Source organism: Colobus angolensis, unplaced genomic scaffold (assembly GCF_000951035.1).
Source record: "Colobus angolensis palliatus isolate OR3802 unplaced genomic scaffold, Cang.pa_1.0 Scaffold191, whole genome shotgun sequence".
In the NCBI taxonomy this organism is placed as follows: Eukaryota; Metazoa; Chordata; class Mammalia; order Primates; family Cercopithecidae; genus Colobus; species Colobus angolensis.
In genome coordinates this window covers 1419905-1443935 of record NW_012115055.1, presented here as the reverse complement: position 1 = coordinate 1443935, position 24031 = coordinate 1419905, and the positions used below count along the sequence as shown (strand labels likewise).

Below are 24031 nucleotides of genomic sequence, written 5' to 3'. Positions count from 1 at the left end.
AGAAGAGTGGTATCTTGGGTGGAGAGAGAATGCAGTGATTATAAGGGGACAGAGGGACATTCTGAGATGCTTCTTATGCTACAGCTCTCACTCTTGATGGTGGTAACATTGAAGTGTTATGTATGTGCTAATTTTTGAGCCCACTTATGGCTTGCACATCATAGAAAGGTATTAATTTACTGAGGCCACTCATTGCTGATGTTCTTTCCTGTAACTGGTGTTAAGTTAAACTACAGTCATGGGCAGCATAAGGACGTGTTGATCAGTGAATGACCCTTTATCTAACAGTGACCCCATTAATCCATTAATATTATAATGGAGATGAAACATTCCCTTTGCCTAGTGACTTCATAGCCATAGTCACGTCACAGCACAGTGCATTACCCATGTGTTTGCGATGATGCTGGTGTAAACAAAACTATGAGCTGTCAGTTGCATAAAAGTATCACACATTTACAGTTATGTATAGTAAATAATAATAGGCGCAGTGGCTCACGCCTCTAATCCCAGCACTTTGGGAGGCCGATGGGGGCAGATCAGGAGGTCAGGAGATCGAGACCATCCTGGCTAACACAGTGAAACCCCGTCTCTACTAAAAATACAAAAAAGTTAGCCGGGTGAGGTGGCGGGCATCTGTAATCCCAGCTACTCGGCAGGCTGAGGCAGAAGAATGGCGTGAACCTGGGAGGCGGAGCTTGCAGTGAGCCGAGATCACGCCTCTGTACTCCAGCCTGGGAGACAGAGGGAGACTCCGTCTCCAAAATAATAATAATAATAATAATAAATGACTGTCACTGATGTATAAAGTTAACTCTAAAAAAGTCTCAGGCAGGTCCTTCAGTAGGAATTCTAGAAGAAGACGTTGTTATCACAGGAGATGACAGCGCCATGGGTTTTATTACCCTTGAAGACTTTTCAGTGGGACAAGATGTGGAGATGGAAGACAATGATATTGATGATCCTGGCTCGGTGTAGGCCTAGGCAAACAGGTGTGTTTGTGTTTCAACTTTTACTAAGAAAATTTAAGAAGAGAAGCAACATTAAAAATAGTAAAAATCTTACAGAATAAGGGTATAAAGAAAGTAAATATTTTGGTAGAACTGTACAATGTTTTAAACTATTACAAAAGAGTCAAAAAGATTTTAAAAAATTAAAAATCACAAGGTAAAAAGGTTACAGTAAGCTAAAGTGAATTCATTACTGAAAACATGAATTTTAAAAAATAAATTTAGGGAAGCCTAAGTAGGCAGTGTTTATTAAGTCTACAGCAGTGTAAAGTAATGTTCTAAGCCTCCACATTCCACCACCACTCACTCACTGACTCACCTAGAGCAACTTCCAATTTTTGTAAGCTCCATTTGTAATAAGTACTCTCTACAGGTATGCTATGTTTTGTCTTCTACACTGTATTTTTAGGTATGTTTTGAGTATACAAATACTTACCATTGCACTACAACTGCCCACAGTCCTCAGCACAATATGTGCTGTATAGGTTTGTAGCCTAGAGCAATAAGCTATACCATATAGCGCAGGTGTGCAGTAGGTTTCTAAGTTTCTGTAAGTACCCTCTAGGTTTCTGTAAGTATACTCCATGATGTTGCATAATGGTGAAATCACCTAATGACGCATTTCTCAGAACATGTTCCTGCTGTTAATCAATACATGACTATATATACTTTAATACTACTTTGTCTACAATCAAAGAAACCATTTGTCTCCTAATCTTTTTGTAATTGCTTGACAAAAAATCTTAATTTGCAATTTTGTTAGAATGAATGAGTTTAACATATGAAATTATTAAATGTTAACTTATTTTTGCTTTTCTAATAAGTACAGCAAATGATATTCATATTTTGTATTGATTTACAAATCCAACTTGCATACTGAGGACATTAAGATTTGTCAGATAGGATCCTAATATTTTTGTAAACAGTTGCTGGCATTTATATTTATGATATTTAAAAAATGTTCACAAGTTTTCATTTTTACATTTGAATTTTAATTGATTTATCTATATAAATGTTTCCTTGTACTTTAAACTTATAAAAATTTTACCATTCAGAAATAAGTAATCTGAAATATTTTAGTATGCTTAGTTGATTGTAATGGTGTGATTATGTCTAAACAATTTTTTGTTTTGAGATAACTAACTAATTGCCCCAGAATAGTAAGTAATTAAAGAAGCAGGACCACTAACTAGGAGTGTTGCAGAAAAACAGATTTATTACAAGGATTTGACCTCAGGTAATTTTGGAAACTGGTTATACAGTGTGTGTGTATGGCTGTGGTGTCTGCATCTGAGGCCAGGCCTAAAATCAGCAGGCCAAGCAGTGGGGAAGGAAAGATAGACATGAATTAGAAGACAGCAAAGACAAACTGAAACTCGCCTTGCTGAACTGGGTCTCACCTCTGTGCACCTCTGTGTCTCACTCCCTCCAAGCTGCCAGCTTTTGATGTGGTTTGAGAGATGCAGGAGAAGCTGGCACCTCCTGCCATAAACTTAAACATACACCTAGCCCTGCAATGAGAGCAGTTGGAGCTAGAAATCTGACAGGAGCTAAATAAACTGCAGCCCATTCCCTGCTCCAGCAGCCGCACCTGTCTGCCCATGATTCAGAGAGAGTGAAAAAAAAGATCTAGCTGATGCTCTGTAAGGCTGGATGTCGCTCCACTTCCACAAGGAGTCAGAATATCAGCAACAATATGCTTGAACAGTCACACTGTGCCTGGTGCCTCGCACCAACATTCTGAGTGTGACAAGAAAATAAGTGCTGGTGTACTTTTGCCTTCCAAATCGTAATGCATGCACGTCTCTTGTGGCTGACTCTAATCCAGAACGCTGCAGGAAAGCAAATTATGCATAATGTATTTCCAGCTTAGATAAACAGACCCAACAAAATCCACTTCAGACTAATGTGTATCTCTCTCTCTCCCTTTTTTTCCCCCTTTCTGGAAGAGATGGGGTCTCACTTTCTCCCTCTGTCACCCAGGCTGGCATGCAGGGGTGCGATCAAAGATCACTGCCACCTCAAACTCCTGGGATCAAGAGATCCTCCCACCTCAGCCTCCAGAGGAGCTGGGACTAGGGGCACGCAGCACCATGCCTGGCTAATATTTAAAATTTTTTTAAGAAACAGTGTCACTATGTTGCCCAGGCTGATCTGAGACTCCTGGCCTCAAGCAGTCTTCCTACCTCGGCCTCCCAAAGTGCTGGAATTTGGAGGTTTGAGTCATCATTTCTGGCCCAGACTAAGGTGTATCTTAAAATAAAAATACATGTACCCTTGTCCAAAGCACACATATAAATATAGCCATAACTTGTCTCATTGATATTTGTAAGTTTTAAAAGTCATCTTTTTTTATTTCAGCTTTAATAATTTTTATAGCTACATACAATATCATGAATCATTCACAAACTTAATGTAATTCATAATAAATAAAGAGCAAATGGTTCTAATTGTATGAATTTCAAAGAAACAAGCAAAACAAGTCTATACAATAGAAGGCAGGATTTTATTACCTTTAGAGAAAGGAGTGAAGTTAGTTATGGACAGAAGGCCTGAAGAGTGCTTTTGGTATGCTGATAACATTTTATTTCTTGACCCGGGTGCTGATTATCTAGATATATTGATTGTATGACAAGTAAGCAACCTTTACTTGTGACCGGTGCCTTGTGTCAGTGTGTATACGTTATTACTGTACAAACTGTTAAAATGCTATTGTATTTTTAGACTTGACGCTAACATGTTTCTAAATCATCTGTACTGTAAAGTGCACATTTGAGTGGTATTACTTTTGTAACTTTTGTATGATCATTATAATTTATTTTACGAAAAGCAGCCCTAAGTTTAAATCAGCTTTCTTCAAATTTACCTAAAATTTTAACCATTTCAAATTACATCTTATGTCACTATCTGTACGTTGTTCAAACCTGTATTATTCTAATTATCTTTCTTGCAAGTATTTCTGTTTAGATCCAGAATTATAGTAAGCTTTTGTTTTAATAAAAAGAGATCTTGAAATGGGTTAGAAAAATCTCTTTTATTTCAGTATAAGGCACAAAATGAACCTAAAAAATAGCTCCCTTTTTCTTTCTAGGAGGCATCTTTAATCTTTTCTTGCCCCTTTTCTCTCACATTTAATTAATTGTCAAATTACTTTAAACATATTTAGCCCCTTTATCTTTTGCTTTTACCTATCATCATTCTAGTTAAAATTCTTATAGCAGTTGATAGAATGTGTATACTATTTCATCTCACATAGCTACCCCTAATCTAACTGTCTGATTGGCATCACTTAATTTCAGTCTGTCTTCCAGTTCTTCCTACACATTCACAACAACTTTAAAAATTTGCTTCAATCCTTTCCTCTGAACAAATGCTTACTAATTCTTCATTTCTTTTCTGAAGAAGTTTGAAATTCCTGAATTGGTTTTGAAAGTTATCTATGAATTGGCTTTACTCCCTTTTATCCACATGTCAATTTCCTCTACAAAGAGTCCTCTTGGGCTTCTAGAATTTACCATTTTAATGGAGGAAAGGGGTGCAGGGCAGGTGGAGATCTGTTATAGAAGATCAAATTTAGCCAAGCAAATAATGGGGGAAAATGTACAATGGAACAAATTGTGTGCGTGTGTGTGTAACTTACATCTTAGAAATGATCAGAAAATATTAAAATGTAATTTACAATAAATATTTTAGCATGTATAATTTTTAGTTTTTTACTTTTAGTAAATTAAGTCATCCAAAAATGGAGATAGAAACCATAGTAGCAAAATGGCATTATTTGGCTGATAGTCATTGCTCTCAGGAATACTGTGGTCATTTAGGGCTGTGAAATTTGGGGCATTTTTGATAATGTAGCTAAGTTACTGGATAGAAAGATAAAAGGATTCAAGGAAAATGATGTTCCCAGTAATACTTACTCTAATGGCCTTTGTGTTTTAAATCTTTGGAAACCAAGATGTCAGAAAGGATGCAGAAAACAGAGGCATTTCAATTCCCCTGACCTATTTGTCTAGACTAATTCTTAAACATTTTCGAATATAGGTCTAAATTCCTATCAAAATTGACAAGTGACTGGCATTAGAGAAATCTTAAACCTTTTTCAGAGTAGAAAATGTAGCAATATATTTGAGAAGCCAAATCAGAGATATGTAGCATATAAAAAAGGAAGGGGGAAGGGTGCTGAAAAACTGTAGAAAAGCATTGCCAAAATTAAATTTTAAAAAGCTGCTCCTTGAGTAACTAGCAAAAAGAAATATAACAGCAGATGGCACTAAACAGGCAGTAACTTTCAATTTTCTTTTTCCTTCTGTCATTATCTAAACTGTCAACTCATATAAGAAAACCCAAGGAAGATATATAAGGAATAAGAAGGCACAATTTCTAAGGAGAATAAAGAACGTGTGAGCAATGGATAACTTGAACTATTTGAATATGCTTAAATTCACAGCTCCAGTGATATCAAGGCTAGAATATATATAGTTACCAAAAATTTTAATAAAGTTATTAGTAATCATTTCTTATAAATCAAGAAACTGTAGAGAAAGATGCTAAAGGTGAAAATGCTAAAGTAGTGTTTTTCTATGAGACACAATCATGTCTTTTTCATAATTTTAATTCACTTTTACCAGATATTCCTGAACTTCTACTCTATTCCAGGCTATGAACTAGAAAATGGAGATAAAAAGAAGACTACATCAGGCTGAGCTAAGAAGATAATAGATTTGTGGTGGATGTAAGATCATAAAATTGAGAGTATATTAGAAAGTCCTCATTTATAGATAAGTCCAAAGTGTTATACAGAAGAGAAAATATCAATATTCACTCCAAGGAGATATACAAATAAGTCTTATGCAAGAAATAACATCATAATAGACAGGAAGAAATCTGAAGGCCATAGGGAACTGCACGGAGTGAACATAAATAATCGTGGCTTATTTAAAGAATGAGGAGTATATTGGAGTAACCAGAATATAGGACACACAAACATGAAATAGGGAAGGGAAAAATGGTAGGAGGTAAGATTTTTAAGTTAATGTTTGCCGAGATTCTATGTATGATGAGAAAGAGCTTACGTTTTTGTCTTTTAAAACCTTAAAATACGCTTTCTTTCTTTCTTCCTTTCTTTTTTTTTTTTTTTTTTTTTTTTGTCAGAGTCTTGCTCTGTTGCCAGACTGGAGTGCAGTAGCACAATCTTGACTCATTGCAACCTCCACATCCCGGGTTTAAGCGATTCTCCTGCCTTAGCCTCCTGAGTAGCTGGAACTACATGCCAGCGCCACCATACCCAGTTAATTTTTGTATTTTTAGTAGAGGTGGGGTTTCACCGTATTGGCCAGAATGGTCTCGATCTCTTTACCTTGTGGTTCAACCTGCCTCGGCCTCCCAAAGTGCTAGGATTACAGTCAAGAGCCACAGTGCACAGCCAAGATACACTTTCTTTTTAAGAAAAAATAATGTTTATTTGTGGGGGGTACAATAGTAATAAACAGATTTTATATATACATCTGTTACCAACATACACATGGCCATAGAAGCTTCAAAAATCATTGCCAAGGCCAGAAGGTTGGTCTTCGGTGTGACACCTATAAAGTGTAGACAGAAACACACAAAGGAGTGTGGACTTACAGGAGCTGTGCCTGGCTGCTTCTCCTGAGTGGCAAGTGAAAGAGGGAGGTAGTGGCAAGAGAAGGAGGGAAGTAGAGGCAAGGCCTACGACTGTATGCCAGATGAGACCTCTCCATGTGGAGTGCCCAGAGCATGAAATGGTAGGGGTTATACTGAGCACTTGACTGAAAAGCAAAGTGTTCTCCTATGTACCACAGAAAGGAGTTTGTATGCACAGGCAGTAATAAATCACCACATTTTAAAAGCAGTTGAATAATGAGTTTGTGCAAGACAACTTTGGTAGTATGGGAGGAAACAATTGCTTCAACCAAAGGGAAACACTTAGAATAGAGAAATCAACTTAGAAAACATTAGCATTCGGATCACAGTTGTATTAATGCAGAATGTCCTCTCTTCAAAGAAAAGGTGGATGCAAGGTAGCACTGTTGGTCAGGATCTTCAGCAGAGTTTAGTCAAACTTGGAAGTGAAGCAACGATGAAGAGTGGGTAGGGAATGAGGCAGCTAAAGCAATGCTATATAAATATAATAAATTTTGCATTCAAAGTGATCTTTGAATTTCCTTTAATCCTCATGATTATTACATTTTACACTTGCAGGAGAAAGTGACATTCAGAAAATTTAAGTGATTCAAACCAAATTTAATAAGTAGAAGAATGAGAATATAAAACTAAAGTCAAGGTTTAGCATCTTTTCACTACAATACATGAAGAACAAAAGCAAACAGTCTGGCAACCAGAAACCCATGAACAAACAGAGAATATCTACAAAAACCTTCAATATTCAAAGTGACAAGCCATTTTTATGATTTTATGTTACTTAGCGATAACCTAAAAAAGATTTTCCGTGACTATGATTGATTTTATATAAGTATTTGACAAAATATGAGGCTAGACTAGCCACTTGTTTTCATAGATAAAGTTTAATAGGGATCCATTGGACAAATACATTTGTTTACCTGTTTTGTATGGTTGCTCTGAGCTCCAACCACAGTTGAATTGTAGCAGAAATGTATGGCCATCAAAGCCTAAAATAATTACTATCTGGATCATTAAGAAAAATACTGCTTATCCCTGATTTTGATAGTGAAACATATGATCTAAACCTTTGTACTTAGCATAACCAGTTACTAAAGATATTGAAATATAATCTGATATCATTGATTGTACACTATAACAGTAGAATTTTTAAAAGGTCATAAAATAAATGAAAAGTTTTATTCATTTATTTAGAGATAGACAAAACAATTTCATGTTTGCATTTATTACTGTCTTTATGTGATTTATCCTTCTTAACTCTTCTATTCCAATGGTTTGCTTTTTAATTGTGATGATGGGCAACTTATACATTTTTCTTTTATCAGTTCTGCTTTGGGATTTGTACTTAAGTAACAAACATTTTCTACTATGTTTTTTTCTTAGAAGTTTTAATGTTTAAATTTAGTCCTACATTTCATACTGGGTTACTTTATATGTATTATACACAAACACACACACACACACACACACACAGTGGCCAGAATAGGTTGAGCAAACGTCAGTCTCTCTCTGTCTCTTTCTCTCTCACACATTGCATATGGATATCCAGTTGTTCATATACCATGTTTTTCTAGAGTTCATCCTTTCTCCATTTGACCTTCTTGTCAAAAATCAATTGCCCATATATATGTGGAAGTATTTCAACTCTGCCTTACTGATAGATTCATCAATCTTTAGGATAAAACCATTGTATATTTATTATTATGGTTCCATATAGTAATCCTCGAAATCACTTATTATTTAATAATAGTATGAGTTATCCACCTTGTTCATTTATTACAAATGATTGGTCTAGATCCTTTGTTTTTCATGTAAATTTTAGGTTTAAATTATAAATTTCTACCAGAATCCATTCTGAGATTTAAATTATGACTGTGTTTAACCTGTAGATCAACTTGGGGGAGGATTTACATCTTAACAATTTTGACTTCTCCAGTCTATGAGTGTAGTAGGGTCTCTCCATTAATTTAAGATTTCTTCAATTTCTGTCATCAACATTTTATAATTGTCTGTATGTATCATGCCCACATTTGGTTCACACCTAATTATTAATGGCTTTGGTATATTATAAAAAAGCTGTTACTTTATCAAAATGAATATTCTCTATAATTCCTTCAGACTATATAGTTTTTTTTTCATTTTGACCTTCTATTCTGACCAGTTTGATTTTCGTAGTTAAATAATATTTCATTTATACATCACTGAAGCTTAAGTTTAAATTTTTAGTTTTTTAGAAACATAGCATAACCGGTACATCTAAAAAAAACCTCTTTGCAATAATGCACTATACTAAGACATACAACTATTTCTGTTTGTTGCTATTTTACTTAACAATGCTAAAAAATGTGTTGGTGGTTATTAAATACTGCTTCAATCCCCGCCCTTAGAAATATACGGAATGATATAACAACTTCCCAAGATGTCATTGTAGTTCCTAATGAAATATCTAACAACTAGGGTGTTAGAAAGTATGGGGCAAGAAAGCTGCCAAGTGGAGGTAAACACTTGAGTAGAATTCTAGAATATCACCAGCGTTGGGTCACTCAACAAGAGGAAAGAGGAGTACTGCAAAGAGCAAATATAATACAACTAATATCCCCAAATTGTAAAAAAAAGACTGTATCTTCATGAAATCACAAGTTATTTATTATAATTGAAGTGTTTTGTTGAAGTGGGAAGAGATTAGAGTAGAGAAGTAGGCAACAAGAGCAAGTGGAGAGACTTCATTTCAAGCTATGGAATTTAAAATGTGTAAAACTATAGCAAATGCAGTTTATTCAGAGAGACATTATTGAATTTATATGGAGTGGTAGCCAAATGGATATGGGGTTTAATAGAAAAGACTGATTCTGTGATTACTCAGATTGGGCAATAGAGTAATTTGTTTCAATTTGTGTTAGTGGACACATAAAATGTCTACAATACCTTAATGATAGTATAAGTAAAATTTCTATTTTTTTCACTTAGCAGTATGTATTCTGATCATTCTTGAGATTTCTGTTATTACTATAACTTCCATACTATTCTAAAGTGAGTATACTTTATTTAGTTAATCAGTTTTCTATTGTTGAACATTTGGTTTATCTTTAGCTTTTTCTCCTTCATAAAATTTGAAAAATGTCTATGTGCATGAGGAAAATAATTTTTGAATAGTTTTATGATTTTTTAAATTCCCATATTGCTTTCCTACAGTACTGCATAAAAATTCCATGTACTCAGTGTTTTCAAAGTTTTTATCTGTGCTGTACCTTTTTTAAATAAAAATGGCTACTAAAAAGATTACTTTTGTTTACCTAGTGTTTATAGGAATAGTATCATAAAGTACCAATAGTATATGAAATAACAAATACAATAATAATTTTTACATAAATCTACTTTTAAAATTACTTTTGCACATACTTTATAAAATATTAGAACTTATGAGCTCTTAACATATTTATTGTATCTTTTATGTAAAGATTAATAAAATTTGGGCAAATTTATAATACCAAAATTGAACTAGACATCGTTACCCCCTTTCCAGTAAATCCATAAGGTCAAAAAACAAAAACAAATTATTGCTAGTGTAAAACAGTAACAAATGTTCTTTGATATCGACTTTTTAAGGGACATTCTATGATGAATTCAACAGCTTTGCCTTAGACTTTCAGGTGATTAAGTGCTCCCATTTTTTTTTCCTTAACACAGAATAAATTCATAATAGAGAAAGCAGCCTTATGTGTGACTTTATGCATATTTACTTGAGTGTCAAAGGGATTCTGGGCAGTTTATCATTAGAGTAAAAAACCTTTCGTTAGAGCATCTTGAGCTCCTTAGAGGAATAGAGCAATAAAAATACAAAATAATATAGATGGTTTTATAAGCCTGCTTTACAAGACGGAATGCTTTTATTCTACTGCCTCTGGATAAATGTAATAGATCATAATGAAATAACAGTAACTGCCATTTCATGTATCTAGGTTCCTAAATATTCATGGTAGACAAGTCTATATATTATGGGAGCTAATATGAACACATTTAAACTCTGAAGCATCACTTAATCATAAGCTTAAGGATACAGTTTAAAGAAAAACTTAGGAATCTTAAAGTGAAATATAGCTACTAGAAGAGAATTCTGAAACATTATCTTTGCATGTGAATAAAAACACTACGTGATTCATGGCTCATTCAATGCATCCTTCTTTCAACAAGCACTGCTAAATACCAACTACATTCCAGGCATTGTGCTTATTACTAGGATACAAAGATGAAGAACTCATATTTATCTGTTAATAGTGCGCTAATAATAATTTATTACATATGTTAACATTTAAAGGCATATGCTGGTTATATTCTAAGTGTTAAGACCATCTTTAAATTTTAAAGCTGATGATGCATGGCTAAACCTTCAGGAAATGATATTTTGTGGATTGAGCATAATGAGAAGTTTCTAGGACAGATATCTTGGCATCACAGGCCTGGCTACCAAAATCAGGGAAGAGACTAGGTGAAAGAAACTGCTTCAGTGAAGCCAGAGGGGACAATGGGAGGCATTGCAAGGAACAAAGTAGGCACCAGTGTCTTAGAAACAGAATAATAATTGAATGCATTCACAAGGACTCAGATAAGATGCTGCTCAAAAGCAAATTGAGTGGAAAACAGTGGAGGCTGATCACTTTCAGACCAGAAACATTTGATACAAAATAAAAAGGAAATTCCCAAGTAGAAACAAAAGTAAGTATACTGAACCATTGTAAATACATCTAAGCAATTATAATGGGCTGAGACAAGAAAGGTTAATGAGAAAATTATAAGTAAACCAAGCATGTATAATTATACACTTTATAGGTTCTTTAGCAGTATTTGGAAATCCATGCGGTTTACTTGTATTAAAAATGAATTTTTTTTTAAAAAAAATATAAATCCAGACTTTTGATAAATGTTTTTAACTGGATTAAATAAATATAACTATTAAAATTATACTTAATAATACTGAGTCTGATGAATTAATTCTATTAGTCAACAAACAAGAATGAAAACAATTGCCTTATTTAAAATCCTGTCTGCTTTGCTACTCAAGAGACAAGAACCACAGTTAATAACCATGAGGCTATGAGTATAGTTAACTCATGTTTCAGAGGAAGAAATAAATAACCATCTCAAGGTGGAGTGTAAATATTCATTTCCCTTAATAGTGACAGAAACAGAATTGTGTCAATCAACTAAGTAGCATTTCAACTGAGGAATGAATGGGAAAAATATATTTTAAAACAACGGGTAATGTCAGATTCAGAAGTTGTTTTGAAGAGCTCCATTGGTAGGATGAGTGTCAGATGTAAGATACTCTTGGACACTCCAGTCCTCTTACTTTACAAATAAAGTGATTCTATAGATAATGCCTAAAATTCCTAATTGTTCCAAAATTCTGAGGCATGACATATTTCTTTCTTTCTGACAAGTTATTACATTTTTACTTTGGTCCTAAGAAAAAAAAAAAAAGAAAGAAAGAAACACAAAACAATAAAAACAGAAAATATTTTTTAAGAATTTTCATATTTTCACTTCCCATAAGCACAGTTTGGGTAACACTGAATGTATTTCAGAGTAGAGCCACCTTGTTTCTCTGTTAAAGTTTCCCTCAGCTTCTAACACCAATCAAATCATTAGAGAGTGCCCTAAATATCTCCCATTCAGTTGTAAGTATGTTAAGAATTCAATAGGGCCGGGGACAGTGGCTCAAGCCTGTAATCCCAGCACTTTGGGAGGCCAAGGCAGGCAGATCACGAGATCAGAGATCGAGACCATCCTGGCTAACACGGTGAAACCCCGTCTCCACTAAAAATACAAAATATTAGCCGGGTGTGGTGGCGGGTGCCTGTAGTCCCAGCTACTTGGGAGGCTGAGGCAGGAGAATGGCCTGAACCCAGGAGGCAGAGCTTGCAGTGAGCCGAGATCGCCTCACTGCACTCCCGCCTGGCGGACAAAGTGAGACTCCGTCTCAAAAAAAAAAAAGAAAAAAAAAAAGAATTCAAATGAATTGCTACAGTATAATGAAACGACAATAAGAAACATCATACAAAAAGAGAATGAAGAAAAAGAAATTAATAAAAATAAAATTGTATCCCCTTAATAGCGAATGTAATTGCCTCACTGTCCCTAAAATATAATTATATAATTAGAGGAGATAATTTATAATTATTTTGTTTCCAATGCAATTGAAATGGTAAAAATCATCAAGAAAATACAGACCGTTATACACAAATTCCAAAGAAACTTGCTTATATAGACAGTTATTGCTTTTTCAAAATATTTAAATTTTCTGTCAGTTCAATGTTATAAAGACACTATAATAACTTGAAAATTGATTATATTGTAAAGATTTAAGTAATGTGGTTTTTATCTTTGTATAGAATAATTGCATCTGTAAACATATATTGAATATATACATACTCTTCAAGGTATGTATGTCAATTAAAAACATACTTATACATAATAGAAAGAAGACAAATGATGCAAATGAGAATCTACAGTTTACTGTCAAGTTACAGTAGTAATAAAGTGATTATTTACATTCTGCATATTTTACATAGAGGCAAATTGTATCTGTTTCACCTTTTCTGAATTTGTATTCTCAAATAGATCTACTTGTTTTTATACTTTTATGCAGCTTTGAAATAGTTTGTAATTACAAAAATTGTGAAAATCAATAGAATCACAATGATGATGCTTCATTTCTGGAGATATGAAAATTCTCGTGTTTATGTTACACACACACATACAAACATACATAAACCTGTTAATGCATATGTAAGTAAATAAACATATAAATGACTTTCAATAAATGGCTCATTTCCTTCTTGAAGACATGTGTGCTATGATCTGACAATTGTGTTTCAATTATATATTCAGAATAATATGAGTAGCAAGGGGTCATTTATACCCAAATATTTTTAGCATCCTCCAAATATCTGCCGTGTGACACCAGAGGCTTCCTTCTTGGCCTTGCAACCTAAGACTCAAGAGTATGTAGGCATACAAGAGGAATGATGGTAGGCTCCATATAATCTTAATTAGCTCAAACATTTGGCATGATTTGTTTTATTTATTGAACTTACAATATATGGAATGCTATAAAATGAAAATGTAAATCTCAAACTAACTTAGGTTAATATTACTAATATGGATAGATTTTAGGGATGGTAAATATAACAGTAGTTTTCTGAGTTTTATTCAGGATTGTGGAAACACATTCACGTTCAATTACAAAAGAGATACTGTATTACCTAAGAAAATTTCACTACCAAATGTAAAATACCTTTGGGCAATGTGAACAGCCTTGGAATCTCAATGTTTTCTTCCATTTCCATAACATGCTTTCTTCTCCTTAATGAGAGGGGCTATACCAGGTACTTGTGGTGCCTATTGATACTACAGATTAACGACTCACGTGTTCATGTTTCTCAGTATAAACCAACATGATCAAACATCTGACCGACGGTTAGCAGGAGATTATAATTTTTGACATAGATGAAGATGACTTTATGAAAGCTGACCAGGAATCCAAAATGAGCTAATTATTTTAGAGCCTTTACTTTACATTTCTTTTTTTTAGAGCCTTTACATTTCTTTCATGTGAGATGAGACATTTCCTTATTTTCTTAAGTCAGATAATTGTGTGTGTGTGTGTGTATATGTGTTCCCAAAGCAAACTTAAGGATACACCTTCCAAAATTTTGCTTCTTAGATAGAAAATGATCATTTTTAGTATCCATAAGTGTGAGTCTTCTTGCACTTTATTTAGGTCTAAATAATAAAATGTTAATTTTAACAGTTTGAAATAATATTACAATGATATGAATAAAGTGTAAGCATTGTGTAAACATTAATCTCTATGTCCTTTCAGAAATTCTGGACTTTGTAGTAAAATGTTGAAATCTAAATCTAGTGTGTTTGACTGTGGAGGCAAAGCTATCAAGCACTATGTGGTCTACTTCCAATTGTAGAATTCACAGGACCTTTTCCAGCCAATGCAGTTATCTCATCATTATTTAATGGGTCATCTTATTTCTGTGAAAATATTTTCTGTGACAAAGTAAATGCTGGTTCACAAGAAAGATTTTTCTGCTGTTGGGTAATTTTAATTCTGAAAAGAAATAGGAGAATGGAGAATAGGCCGTTCTTTCTTATGTTGAACTCAAATTTAATTCTTGATTTTTATTTACTATTTACAAGAGACAAAACACAAGTGCACCTTTAATTCCTACAACATTCAAATATTTGAAATCATTTGTCAGGCCCTCCTGAAACTTCTTTATTTGTTTGTCGATACAATCAAATGCTGGATTTTCACACAATTTTTAGTTCCAAAGGAACTAAAAGATATTCACCATTTCACATTCTAGCTTATTTCAAGAGATTATGTATTCCAGTTTGTCTGGTATAAACCTAGCTTATCCTGTCTCTTAAAAGTGACCTGATTTAAACTGTAAATTACATGAACATTCCTCTTTTTGAATCAGTTTTAAAAATAACCAAATACTGATCATAACTGTAAGAGAAAGGGGGCACACGGTAGACAGGCTTTAAAGATTTTTTTATTTTTATTAATATATAGGATAATTAAAGGGATATTCAAGTTTTGGAGTGTGAAACATTGTAATTTGAGGAACTTCTTTAAGAATAAGAATAATGTATAATCATAAAATTAGGTATAAAAAAGATTGTTAGGCTAGGTGCAGTGGCTCACGCCTGTAATCTCAGCACTTTGGGAGGTCAAGGTGGTCAGATCACTTGAGGTCAGGAGTTCAAGACCAACCTAGCTAAGATAGTGAATCCCATCTCTAATAATAATACAAAAGTTAGCTGGGTGTGGTAACTCATGCTGGTAATCCCAGCTACTCAGGAGGCTGAGGCAGCAGAATGCCTCGAACTCGGGAGGTGGAGGTTGCAGTGAGTCAGGATTAGGCCACCATACTCTAGCCTGGCGGCAGAGCGAGACTTCATCTCAAAAAATAAAAAAGAAAAAAACTGTTAATTTAGAAGCAGTCTTAATAAGTGAGGGACCCTGTAGCTTGGGATGCATTAACTTAATGGTAGATCTACCTTGGAACGTCAGTGTTGTATCTGAAACAGCAATCAGAAACTACCAATGCAAAACCACCAATGGCAATATGGTATTTGCTATTTACTTAGGTTTCTCATTGTAAAATTGTTAACATGATTAGAGAGAGCCCAAAATCCAAATGTGATTGTCCCCAAACATATAAACAAAAATATTAATCCTCCTGAATATATTGGCTAAAATGAAGCCTTAAAAATTAGATAAATATTTATTTTTAATTTAATAAATATGACATCTAAATATATTCAATTTTTTCTTAAATTGGTAAAAATGGAGATAAATTTAAATGAAAATAAACTTTCATGTGTCTTATTTTATACTTCATGATCATAGGTACATTTTTATTTGCTAGCATTTTGTTTTGTTTGTTTTGTTTTTTGAGATGGAGTCTCCCTCTGTCTCCAGGCTGGAGTGCAGTGGTATAATCTCGGCTCACTCCAACCTCCAACTCCTGGGTACAAGTGAGTCTTCTGAGTAGCTGGGATTAACAGGCATGTGACATAATGCCCGGCTAATTTTTGTATTTTTGGTAGAGATGGGGTTTCACCTCTTGACCAGTCTGGTCTCAAGCTCCTGACCTCAAGTGATCTTCTGGCCTCAGCCTCCCAAAATGCTGGGATTAGAGGTGTGAGCCACCTCACCTGGCCTGCTAGCATTTAAAGATTAGATTATAACAAAAAAGTAGACATTCCTATAGAAGGAAATAGAAAAAAAGACAAATGGAAGAATGAAAGCAAGATAGGCAGGCAGGCAAGACATTGTAGTAAATTGACATTAGAAATTCTCACTCTACACATTTTCAGTTGTTTTAACCATATAGGTTATTTTATTTTCCAGGACCTCAGTTTTATTACATTTGAAATGAATCAGTTGAGGAGTGTATATCTATAACATGAAATAAAGTATGCAGAATAACTAAATCTTGAAAAAAACCTATGTATCATATGCAAAAGGAAAGTGTTCACTGTAACCTTCTTGAAGTAATACAGATGGAAAACTCAAAATAGAACAAAGAACTCAAGCTGACTTGCGTTCATTTGAGCTAACATGTGGACAACTCAAATCAATATTTTGGCCTCATTAGCTTGGCAGAGTTGGCAGAGCTTTAAAGGTGACTTGTAAAGGGAATTGTCAAAATTCCCTCAATTGGAGCAGTAAATGATGAATGTTCATAATAGTTGTCTAAAGGAGCATATTCAGTACTCTTTAATATAAAACTCACCTTTTTCTTTGTACTTTAAACTAATAAGGTTTTAAACATCCTTTTTAGCTCCTCTAATAGGAGCATTCAGGACACACTTTGCTACAGTTGAAGGATCTTTGACAATTCTCTTAGTCAGATACCTTAAAAGATTACCAGGCAGTTGAATTATAAACTCAAGATTTTAAAGGTTTCTATAATTCCTATTATTTATCTAATAAAAGGATCATTTATTTTAAAAAATTAAGTCACATAACCGCTTATTCCTGCACTGTGGTTAGTACTTTTGGTATCTTAAAACATTTTTTTGAACAGATGGGATATTTTGCTTAGGGAAAACTTGCATTTGCTAGCTCTTTTAAAAACATATTTTCAAGATTGTCAAAACATTACAAAATCATTAGGAGACTCCCATGTTAAAGTCTTGTCAGACATTTCATTATAAGCTTATGTTAGGATCCTAGCTATTTTAGATCACAAACAGCCCCAGTCAAGCACAATCTGTTAGTGAAATTGAAATTTGTTTGGAGAATGTTATAAATGAATTGCTATAGTTGTAGCTCAAAATCGTTAAACTGAGTGTGCTGATAGACTAGCTCTGTGAAATTAGATTGGAACGATAAATTAAGGAGTGCTACTAATGCTCTAGGATTCAGGGATATATTGGGAATAATGTAGTTTGTGGTCAATTCTTTCTTATCACCATGTATCCAAAGTTAAATAGAACAAAATCATGTATAACCAAATTTGCCATCAAATCAGCAAGTGCATTTTAGCTTTTAATTAGTTGTATTATCCAAAGTAAATGTATAAATTTCATCTTGCTTTCCAATTAAAGATACTGGAATTTTATTTTATGTCAGTAAACATAGTCAAAAGAATGCAAATATATGCTGTCAAATAAAATAAACTGAATATTTTATAAATCAGTTTAAGTTATGCCACTATAAAAAATACCAAATTTTAGTGGTTTTTTTTTTTCAACAAAGGTTTAATTTTTGTTGTTCCATGTGTTTTTGTTGTTTGGCAGAAACACCATGAACTCTTGACTCTAGAACCTAAAGTCAGAAAGAAATTAGTACCTGAAAAGTGGATATTTCAAATTGTATTATGGCTTTTAAAGTTTATAGCCCAGTGGTCAAAGTCACATAGGCAAACCTGAAGTCAATGCATGGGAAAAATAGCTTTCCCTAATGAAAGGGTTGCATAGAAAGAGGTTTTGTAGGGGGTATCAATACATATGTTAAACAAACAATACAAACTACTACAAAATAGAGGGAGACAGGAAGTCCCTTATCTTCTACTGGATTTTATTTTTTAATTTTTGTTGTTGATTTGAGTTGGTCGAAGAGATTCCAGGATAAAAAAATTCATATACTCTAAGATATGTGTAGCTCTCTTAACAATTCTTGAAAAACTCTTCAGACTAATAACTTAATCTGAACTGAAGAAAACAACTTGACAACTTTTTTTATAGAAGACATTGTGATCACTAGAATAATATATGGAAAGTTCTCTAGTTTCAAGCTTGATTTGTGTCCTTATTCTAACTTCAAATTTTTAAGATGGGACATAAAATATAAAGAGTTAGATTAATATATAACATTTGCATTTATAATATAGCAATGTCAATCAGTAACTTATTAAGCCATTTCTATGTTATAAAATTGATCCTGATTATGAGTTAAAATTTGAGTTAATTTACAGATATTTCATTTATGGAGGCGATCTGCCTTTGTTAAAAACATCAAGGTCGGGAGAAATATGACAGAAAATTGATTTAACATAAATATGCTTGAATTAATTTTAATCTTTACGAAGCTTATAATATGTTTTAAATTCTCTTTCAAGCATTATTGGTAAAATGGAAATAAAAAGGCTTAAGATTGCTTTGCTAGATACATGAAATAACTTCTAGTAGACAATCAATACAAATTTTACTCCCTCTCTCCTCCTTTGAATGTGCCTGAATCACTAAAAGTTACTTTTTAAAAATGAGAATAATCAAGTGGGGATTACTATATGGAAATCTGCATGAAGTCTACAGAGTTGCATATCCCAAGGGTGATAATTTAATTCATGAGTGAGTTCATATATCATACCTTCCAAGGGAAATACAAAGTCAGGAGCATATTTTGTCTTTCTCCCACAAGGTAATAATGTTCAACACAAGTGTGAAATGAACAGCTGGTAATAAATTCTGAACAGATGTGATAACCAGATTAATGCACACTTCTATTTTTTGCAATTTAAATTAAGTTAAATTAAATTTATTATTTCCATGTACTATGTGTTTTTCAAAATCACAGAAAAAACTAATGTTCACATTTGCAATTCAAAGTCAAATGATATTGCGTTATTCACAAACTTACCTACTTAGCTCAGCACCTGGACTGTACGATACATTAAGATCTCTGTATTCTAAGATTTTGTTTACCTTAGATTATAATACAAATTTACAAAGATGGTATATTTCAGCTCTCTATGGTACATACATCATTGTTATAGTCAGGTCTTAGTCCTTTAAGGATTTTTAAATTGGACCTTCTAATAAATTATTAATACTTCCACAATAGTATGACATTTCTGGAAGAAAACACCATGAGAAAATATGCAAATGACAGAATGTTATGAATTATCAACAGAGGTGTGTCATTGTTTGATAGCAGAGATGCATAAAATTATAATATTCAGTTCATCTCTTCATTTAACTTTTCCAAGTATAATTATCCAGTTATTTAATTTTTTACCTCTAAGACTGAATATATTGTCTAGGGCCTTCAAAGCCTTTCAACCTGTAAAGAGAACTGAAAAAAAAATCAACTGAAGCAATAGAAATCCATTAATGTTTCTTCTTCAGAGCTAATTTAAAGAGGACACTTATCATACTGTTAGTTCCCGACAGCGACTAATTTCACATTATTAATCATTTGCAGTAAAAGTACAGACATAACAATAGCTGTACAATTGGAGATAGAATTCAAATCTCTTAAATCTCTGCAACTTCTCTCCAAGGATCAGCAAATGATTTAATGTTATTTGAAGTATGGGCATATATCTAATATATACTTCACTGGCTTTTCTTCCCTAAATGCCTTTACTCTTAACCAGGTTATCAAAGGTAAACAAAGACCTGTAACTTTATTTTCTCTAAATCATGAAAATTAAATAGTAAATATTTTAAAACTGAAAAGCTTAATAAATATAGAAAAGCAGCAATACCTGTGCTCACTCTTTTGTTCTTATTAACGTGCATTGAGTGTACTTGTGTTTTAGAAATTGCTATACTAATTTTTCTGTTTAGTGAACAGCATCACGTTAAATTCTGGGTAAAGAAATAGAGGGATATAAAGTCTTTCAACTACCTCACTGAAATTCAAGCAAGAAAAGATTTCTTTTGAAAATGATTCTATGTATTATGATATACAAACAGGCAGTATTTGTTCTTTTCTGATTTTCTTCAAATTGATAATAATAAAAATTGGTATTTAATTTTCCAATAAAAGTACAGAATAAAGCAATGGGAAACTGAGAGAGCATTCTCTGAGAAAGAAATTTAATTGGAACTTATCCTTAATCATCTAAGATTAAAAACATTTCAAAGATATCGTAGAATATTTTATAGAACATTTCATGAAAAGAAAGGACAAACAGATGAGATAGAATGGCAAAAATAGAGGACATTAGTTAAGTGAAATAAGCCAGACAAAGACAAATACTGCATGATCTCACCTATACATGGAATTTAATAAAATCGGACTCATGGAAGCAGAGAGTATAGCAGAGGTTGCCAGAAGCTTGAATTGGAGGTAAATGGGGACATGTTGGTCAAAGGGTTAAAAAAGGCAAGAGTGACAAATTGTATAAAAAATATTATTTAAAATGTATTTTGACACATCATTTTTATGATAGTTTCTTTATACCTTTAATTTAATATTATAATTCAAATTTATACTGACATCTTCCCATCTGCTCCTTCTAAAGGACAAAGTCATCTGTCATTGATTTAGAGGTCTCAGGGTATTATTTAATTAGGGCTTTGCAATTAATACCAACAAGGAAAAATATTTTTGACATTTTTGACAAAAATAGTTTTTCCCTTTCTAGCCTGGCAGAATCAATTATGTATCCACATTCATTCTAAATTGTCTTCCTTTCTTAAGATTAGAAACTTGGGAAAAAAAAATGTCACTTAGCTCTCTATACCAAATCTAACTTGTTTCAGAAGACAAGTACTCTAATAGTCTTTTCTTTTAAATAATAAGAGTAGCTGTTTCGTATTATTAAAATTTTTTAGTTTGCACTTGTAATTAGTAACATATCTTTGGAACCAGTAAAGAAATTAAGAACAGTATCATAAACAGATGTTTCATTTAAGGATAATCTAATGCATTTCATTTTTTGACTCAGGCTTTAATATACACATGTCTAAGTAAAACTGGATTTTATGTAGAGGTTAACTTGAGAAAGGGTTTTAAATGTGTAATTTAAATTTTCTCAAGTTGTGCCATGCTGTGAGTATTTTAAGTCGGAGTAAAAGTTATAATACAAATTTTTGTTGTTTCCCATTTCACCTGCATTTACAAAAAATCAGTCCCTCATTGAGCTGTTTTTTATTTCTGTTAGTCTCCAGGCAATGTTCCGTTAGTCTCCAGGGAATATTACACATGTGCTTTAAAAATTGCCAGTAATAATCACTTTGCTATGGCCATTTCTCCTTTTCCTATTCTGAACCTGTTAATTGCTAAACTCTGATGGAGATACTACATAAATGCCTTGGCTTCCACCAGTATTTCTGATGCTTCTTGTGAGTATGAAATCAACACCAGAGTGTAATCTTTTTCATGTTTCCAAATCTGTTATCCAAGTACTAAAGTGACTCCACATGACTAACGTAACTGAAGAGCTCACTCCCTCATTTTTTTCTTTTTTGCATATTGTCACCTGAGTCTAAGCACCAACTCCATTATCAGAGTTTCTTCTTAGAAAAGTAAGTTCATCCACTTCTCAATAGGGCTCAGCCAGCCCTCCATCAGATAGGACAGTTCACTCACCAGGCCCCCTTCTCCATCGTTGCTTCTCCTTCTTTCTACTTTTGGTAAAACAGAAAACTCTTCTCCTTAGTCCCCTTATCTGTTCTTCAAACAAATCCAACTATAGGCAGATTTTAAGCTTAGCTGATACAGATAGCATAATCACATAAAATGCAAAGTGAATTGAAAAACAAAACATGGAGGTTTTTTTAATTTAAAAATCCATCTACAACTATTAATTCCAGTTCCAATGTGAAAATACCTTGGATACAGCCACTCCTGTCTTTACTTAGAAAAAATGTTGTGCAAACTGAAAATCAATAATTTTCTTTGACTCATGAGAGTCGTGATTCCCAGGGTAAACCACCACTCCAAAATCTGGAGACAGTTGAATGTAGACAGTCATATCAGAGATCTGCTTACCTGGGGCTGAAGCCCCCGGGGTCATAAACTGGTAGGCCAACACAAGTGCAGTCATATTTCACTTAATGACTGGGATAAGTTCATCATCTCCTATAATAACAACAATAACCTTTGGAGCACTTCTGAAGTACTTGCCTGAGGCTATTGTACAACTAATAATTATTTTAATAGTAGAAGGAGTATACTCTACAATAATGACAAGAAGTATATTACATAAAACATAGAAACAAATAACACAAGAGTTTACTTTCATTATCTCATTTTGTGTACTGCACATAATTAGGTGTGTGATATTTTTATACGACTGGCAGCCCAGGAGGTTTGCTTACACCAGTGTCCCCACAAACACACGAGTAATGCATTGCACTGCCACAGTATGATGGCTACAATGCCACTATGCCATAGGAATTTTTCAGCCTCATTTTAATCATAAGGGACTACCATGTATATACAGTCCACTTTTGATCAAAACCTCCATTTTTGACCAAAACATGTGACAGACCAGGTCTCCATTTCCAAACAGAGGAGTCAGCTTTCACCAACACCTTGCTGTAACTCTGATGAATATATAAGTTAAACATTAAAGAGCAGGAGAAACCAGTGCCTTAGTACAAAGACTAGAATATAAAACCAAGTCCATTAAGACCCCTCCTGGGCTTTCTCAGACCTTAGAGTTTAATTAAAACAATCGAGATGTTCTTGCATACCTTGTACCAGGACCCACTTTAAATTAGGTGCTTTTTCCAAGGCTCTGCAGCAGTTATTTAGATCCCAGACCCTAGATAAAGAATAGATAGAGGGAAACACTTTGGCTTTCAGCTCGTAAGTGTATTAAATGTATATAAGCACTAGACAACTGGTAACTTTGAGTTGGGCTGGTGAGTTACTCCGAGTTTTTGTTTGTAACAGTTGGCAGAAATAAGTTCCCTTTCTTCCCAGTCAGTCTGCATCTCGTTACTGGTCCGTGAGAACCAGCAGCTGGACACCCACTCAGTCTGGGACCAACATCATAACTATAACTTTGGTGAATTTCTGAAGCTGAATGTGGATTAGCATGAGATGAGCAAAGTCCTAGAGGCCTTCCTTTTGCATGGTCCTCCACAATTTTGTGGAATTTACCCATAGGAACTCATAGGTGATAATAGTGAACAGAAAAGAAAAATTCCTGTGTTCTGGAAGTTCAGGGGAAAAGTAACTATTTTGAAAAACACTCAGATCTTCCTGTAAAACAAAAGCCTACTCTGCAGGGAAAAAGACTTTATCAGAGCTATATCTTACCCAGGAGAAGGTCAATTTTACAACTCTAATACCCAGGAGAAGGGCAATTTTACAACTCTAGCTATATTAGCCCAACTGCCTCAGAAAAGGTGAGGGGGAGGTGGAAGCTAAGAAAAAAGTGTGAAAGTCAAGCCAAGAACAAAGATCTACTAAAACATTGAGATTTAACTACAATGTTGTAGATTTCTACCCCTCACCCACACCTTCCCACCACATATATAGGGCTCCAGTGTAATAATAGTGGATTATAGCTCAATGAGCTACAAGGCACACATATAAGAAGGATTTTTTTTTCTTTTGGTTGTTGATTTTTTTCTTTAAGTATAAC

At 33.7% G+C, this 24031-nt stretch overlaps 1 pseudogene; it reads right to left on the bottom strand.

Annotated features, from left to right (window-relative positions):
• The window catches only part of LOC105510781, a 45887-nt pseudogene extending 23847 nt beyond the window's left edge, over positions 1–22040 (bottom strand).
• Positions 22041–24031: the final 1991 nt, after the last annotated feature.